Source organism: Tuber melanosporum (assembly GCF_000151645.1).
Source record: "Tuber melanosporum whole genome shotgun sequence assembly, scaffold_46, strain Mel28".
NCBI lineage: Eukaryota > Fungi > Ascomycota > Pezizomycetes > Pezizales > Tuberaceae > Tuber > Tuber melanosporum.
In genome coordinates, this window is record NW_003299091.1 from 663,838 (window position 1) to 670,459 (window position 6,622).

Genomic DNA, 6,622 nt, shown 5'->3' on the forward strand with positions numbered 1-6,622 from the left:
CTCAGTTGGTTGAAGCAGATTAAGCCATTCAACGATCTGTGATATCACATGACTTGTAGTGGGAAGAGCACTATATAAGGAGGCAGGTATGGCTAAGGAGGATAGGCTCTTCATGTTTTGTTCGAAGTACTTTTCCTTCTTATTACTTTAATAAATATATAACACCTTTACGCTCTTTATCATTGTCACAACCTTTATTATTATTACAGCATGAAAGCTCTGCACGAAGATGAGTTAGAGAAAGTTCACGATAGGCATTCCCGGTATAAGACAAAGGTTTTATACTGTCGTTAATATAGGCATAGGCCTTCTACTATTGTAAGAAGAAAAGAAGAAAGAAAAAGAAAAGTATCATTCTCTATTGCCAAGAAGTAACCATCCGAAGGGTGATCCTTACAAGAACTCTCTGATATCTTTTTAGCATTCCTCACCATTTTTGAGGTATAGACAAATCATCCTCATCAAAGCTCCTCTGTTGAATAAGGAAGGTAACTGGATCAGGAGTATAATACCAACCATCTTACGTATCAGGTTGTTTTCTACTAGGATCCATATTCATTTGTGAAGAGTGGAGAGCATTCACTGCATATGCCGTATGTGAGGTTGCATGATCCAATAGGAAAAGACCTTGTACTTTAGGAAATGTGGTCTGAAATATTGGGATTACAATATTTAATACTTGATTTATCAAGTCCTCACACTTAAACTAAGAGTCCTTTCCCACTTTTATATATTCAGTTGCTTGTCTTAGATTAAGATTAATGGGTGGTAGGGGTTCTTTATTATAACTTTGTAGGAAATCTTGCAGGGGTATAGTTGGAGGAAGTTCTAGACGACTGCAGGAAAGGACAAAGGCAGATACCATAAGGCCTTAATCACGTTGCCTCTTTCAAATCAGATGCTTATTCTTATGAATCCACCTACGGTGGACTGCATCGTTTGAGCAAAAGGTACACCCATTGTGAGTACAAGGTATGACTAGCGATTGACCAAAAGGAAGAGGAGTTTGATCCAACTCGCCAGTTGGCAGTCACTTAGGCATTTGGGGGTAAAGTTCCTTCTAGTACGGAAGGAACAGATATTGGTAATAGTCAATTACCTCTTGCTTCTTATGACCATTAATATATACTGCTTTTTGAACCTCTTTCCAATGCAATCTCCACTTTTTCAACCAGCTTACAGCTACACTAGCAGTTATACTATACCTGTTTCTAGTATACTTCTCAATGAGAGCATTGTAGATACAAGAGACTCATGTCTCTGCAACCTGCTGGGTTGTTCAAGTTGCCTAGTATTTTGTGACTGCTATGGTAAGTCCTTTTCCAGAAATACCTATTTCCATTTCCTATTAGTGAATTATTATTATGAAGCTAATTCAGAGTGAATATACCTTCTCCAACACCTTCCAAATATTCTCAAACTGCAACCAATGTTCCCTCATCATTGAGCTTACTTTGTGATTTTGCATGCTTGCCTCTTTGACTTGATTCAATTACTCAAGTCTGAATCCAAGTCTTTTCCCAGTGAATAATACTCATAGTGGCATGCTTACTGCGGCCCCAACCAATAGCTGTATTAAGAGCTGCTATCTTTCTTGAAAGCTCAGGACACTTTAACTACCAGTTTATGAACTGCAGGACTTGATAATGTCTTTCTAGATCCTGAATACCATTTGCACTTTTTCTTTTAAGGCTTAAAGCCTTGCGTAAATCTATTTCTCCTAATATTTAACAATTATTAACTCAATTCAACGATAATTAATTTAATATACACAATTATTGAAAACTATACCTTTTTTCAACACAACAGCTCTTATTTCCTTCTTTACTCTGGGCCACTTCTCTTCCACCAGGTTATCAATATCTTCTGACTCTTGAATTGAGATTCGCTCAACAACTGTTTGGACCAAGCACTGCTTCTCTTACTCCTTTTTCTTTTGTCACCAAAGGGTACTCTTTAATAGCTGCCTCTTTCTATCCAATTTAGCCACCTGCGAGTATCACCAAACTTATTAGAAAAATTCTTTTTTATAAATATTTTAAACAGGTTTTAACAACTTACTAATTGGTCTCTCTTAGGAGTTACCGTGCCCACCAGCACCTCTGTCTCCTCTTCCTCCTCTTCTATACCTTGCTCATGTGCCTCCCCTACATGTATACTGGGTGTTGCCTGACCAGCTTCTTGTATTGGTAATTTAGGCATACATGCTGGCTTACCTGGACATCCTGCCTGAGAGCCAGCTTGACACTTCTTCTTATTTGCGTGGCTGAGACATGCCATTTTGGTTTTAACTAATAGGTGCTCTTGATTAAATCACAGGTGAGTAAGCTGCATTTAACCAGATTGATACGTATTTCTTTAGTTACTCTTCCACCAATTCACTATTGTATTCTTTATTTTCTTTCCATAATTTTTCTTTTTCTATTACATAATCATCCCCTCCACCCTTTTTCCCTCTATGTTTTTTTCAACTTGCTCTATGTATAATTGGTACTTAGTTTCACTCTCACTAAAATTTCTCCACTTTGATCTTGAATTACCTCTCATAGAACTTTTTAATTCTAAAATAAAAACAACCAGCTTCTTCTGCCCAGCATTGTCTACCTCCCTGTGGTTTTTTTTCCTTCAATTTTGGTGTTACTGTTGACTAATTCCACATTGTGTTTACCACTTTTGAGGTCCCGGTTTGATTCAATTTGCACTATAAGTCAAGGGTGCAAGAGGAAAATAGAGGAGAAGGAGAAGAAGCGAGAAAGAAAATAGAGGAGTAGGAATATAGCACATGGCAACCATACATGACAACCATAGCCCACAATTACTAACAATAACAATTAATATTAAATAGAATATTATATGAGAAACTATTAGCTTTAAGGTATAGTATAGTAAATAAAAAATTATATGTTAATAAATAACTTTCTCTGGAATACAATTTCATAACAAGTATAAAAAAGAAATAAAATTGAATTAAGATTTTGAAATGTATTTTTATATAAAAATAAGAGATCTTATATGAAAAAAAAAGGCTAGTCTATATAGTTTATCAAATAATAAGGTTAACTATACTTATTTAAATATATCTAAGTCCGATAGAAGTAAATCACGATAGACAATATTACTTGTTTGTCCTTCCTCATTATTGTCGTTAAAAAATGAGCAAATGTGATCCGGCCATCGTACTCTTGAAATGCTAGTATACAGTTGTCCATGAGCAAAAGGTGGCACACGTAAACCAATAACTGCACGATCTAATGTTAAACCTTGACAGCTATTGAATGTAGTTGCATATGCTAGACGAAGACGAAACTGCTTTCGTTACATAATTCACGTGCAAAATCTAGGCTGAAATCCAAATATGATTCCTGGAAGGTAGTATGGTTTTTTCCTGCTTGTTCCTCCTATTTCGGCCCCAACTAGCTCCACTTCAATAACATTTTCCAAAAGTTTTTTTATAATTACTCGTGCATTTTTAACTAGTTCCTCCTTGAGTAACAGGTTTCTCATTATAGCACAAATTGCTGACTCCTTTAAACGAAGCTCATGTGGTGGTACTCCAGGTTCATGAATTTCATGGAGAAATTCAGGAGTTGAAACCTGACCTTGTAGACCGGAATTCGATTATTCTTCTTGACTGATATTCTCTGTACTATCACCATCCTTTATGCTATCATAGCTAAAGTACTTTTTCTCTATCGTGATTATATTCAAGTTAGTCTTATTACTCTTACCGATAATTAATATAGATATCTTTCTTAATAAATACTACTAAAACTGAAAAGCAAGTAATAATTTGAAATTCGGAATTTCTTACCTCTAACGAATGGTATTTTCTCCAGCATTTGAAGGTTAAATTCATCAACATAAGTATTTAAAGGACTTAGGAATGACCTTTGATAAATATTTTGTGGGGAGAGAAGTATCGAGTCTGGGAAAGGGAAGTCAGCAATTTCTTCATAGGTACTAATTCTTCGGATAGGTGGCAACATAATTGGAGAATCAGTTAGAGTATCCTCGCCAATCGTATCAACCCATTTAGAGTAAACAGGATCCTGAGCATTACGAACTGGTTGATGCAGCCGGAGTATAAGTAAGTGCTTCTATAGTGATGATGACCGAATCAAGGCGTCCAGAGATGCTGTTGGTCTACCATTTCTTACAACTGGTGCTACTTGCCAAAGGTCACCTAGTCGAACCACTATCATTCCACCAAATGGTTTTAAATTCGCCATTAGAAGCTGTAAAAGAGAATTTGTACACTGAATTGCTGCTCGATTCGAAATAGGTAGCTCTTCCCAGAATATGATTTCTACACTTTTTCAGAAATCTCGCATGCTCTGAATAGGGTCTAATTCGTGACTGCAACTCCATATAATTCTATAAATAATCAATAGTATATTAGTAATTATACTAATTATTGTAGTATATATTTCTAAATAGGTATCTTACCTTGGTAACAGGAATCCCAAATGCACAATGTGCTATTCGTCCTCTCTCGTACTGTACCACACTTAATGCAGTAGAGCCAACAACTAAGACAATATGCCCCTCACTACGAAGCCTATTAACTATAACACTAGCTGTAAAACTCTTACCCTGACCAGCCTTGCCTTCGAGAAAAAAACAGGTTGTAATTCGATCAGTTGGCGGTGAATAGAAGGATTTGAAAATTAAATAGTATATGTGGTGTTGCTCATTTGAGAGCATTAGTTCGTCATGCTGGTATTTCTCTAATAAGCTAGGAAATTGAAGAGCACACTGAGTTTGCTCAAAGTGTAATAACGACGATTGCTCCTCAGGTTGTGGTAAGCCAAAGTCAACTAATTTTGAACCTTGGGATTTCAAGAAACTCTCAAGATGACGAAGAGCTAAATCTGCTGCAGGCTCAGCACTCGAGAACTGATCTAAGTAGTCTGCTATCAATTGTTCTTGATAATGATCAAAAAGGACAATTGAATATGTTGGAAAGTTCAAGAGTAACTGGCAGAAAAGAAATCGCAGCTGAAGAGGAGAGGCAAAATTATCGGTAGTTTCAGCTAAGGCATGTTGTGCCTCATTGGCATTTTGAAAGAGACCCATTGCAGCTGTAGCTTTGTGAAAGGTAACATGAATTGTATTTCTAACTAATCGCAGGTGTTGAAAGCTAAAGGCTGGCCTCTGCAAGAGCAATGCATGAAGATAGAATAGTTCTCCAGTACGAGGAGGAACAGTCCAAATCCTAGCAACAACTTCACCTTGGGATCTTGCTCGAATTATGTGTTGAGGAAATAGCTGTCCAGGAATCTCTAAACGATCTTCGGGTCGAATAGTTGCTGAAATTGGTGTAGTCTTCGAGCTTATGAGGTATAAACAATATTGTTCATAGTACTCAGTATAGAGGAGGTTTTCGAGTGCTTGTATTCAAGGTCGTGTGAAATAGCGAAGAAGTGTGGTTGCTGTTGACTGACTATTATTCGCTCGGCACATTTGTGATAAATGCTGGTCGGGAAGATGAATAGATAATACTTTAACTGATGGTGCCTTTCTTGATATATTATACTCAAGAATTCGCCATACTGCTTCAGAGGCAGAGAGATATCGAGCATCAATATAATCAGCAAGTTTATGATGAAATTCATCTGATATAATATTGAAGAGTGTTCGATCAGGTCCTTTAAAAAGATACTTGTACAGATACATAAATACATTAATAGTAAAGCAAATATCAACATTCACATGGCAGTCAAGCAACCTGCTAAGAAATGGCATATAAGACATAATATAGCAATCCTCTTCCTTAGTGCGCTTATGATATACTCGGCCATAGTTGTTCAAACTAGTTGATACCTGTAGGTCTTTAGGAAATCCCCATATACATGATCCATTCCTGTTGTATCGGCTGTACTGTATGTCAAGGTAGGTCTTTGGGTGTCAGTTAAATCGAGAAATAATCAGATACAATTCGGCATCCTCATCTGGGTCGGGTAGTTGTACTGATATCAACTGATCAATTTTATCAAAGGATAGTTCAGGATATGTCTTAGAATTAAGTGTTGGTAGCTTTTTTAAATTCAAATATATTAACTAGTCAGAAATATGTAGAAAAAAGAGAAGATTTTGAAAATACTTGAATATAGCTTACCTTTATGATGAGATGGGCATGTGGAAGACCTCGCTTTTGAAATTCAATAACTCGAATAAGGTATACAATTTTGCCTAAATGTTTTCACATCGCTTTAATCGCCATTTCTAATCTTGCTTTAAAAACACGACAAACAATAACGTGTATATCTGAGGAGGTTTGACCTTGAGCAAGTCTCGCCGTAATCTCCGGCCAAATTGGATTTGTTGTAATCGTGATAAAGAATGATGGCTTGCCTTTATCTCGGCAAAGTGTTAATGAATCGGCAACCTCTGAAGCTGCCCAAGCTCGAGACCCAAGAAATGAGGCCATATGAACAATTCCCCGTTTGGAATATAGTTATAAACGAGAAGGTTGATGAGGATATTCGGAATTAGAATGCTGAAAGACTTTGACTTGGCTCATTGGTTGCTGTAAAGCTCGTCCACTATAGGACAAACGCTTGTCTTCAATTTGGAAATACATATCAACCAAATATTCACCAGTTAATCGTCCAAATTGCTG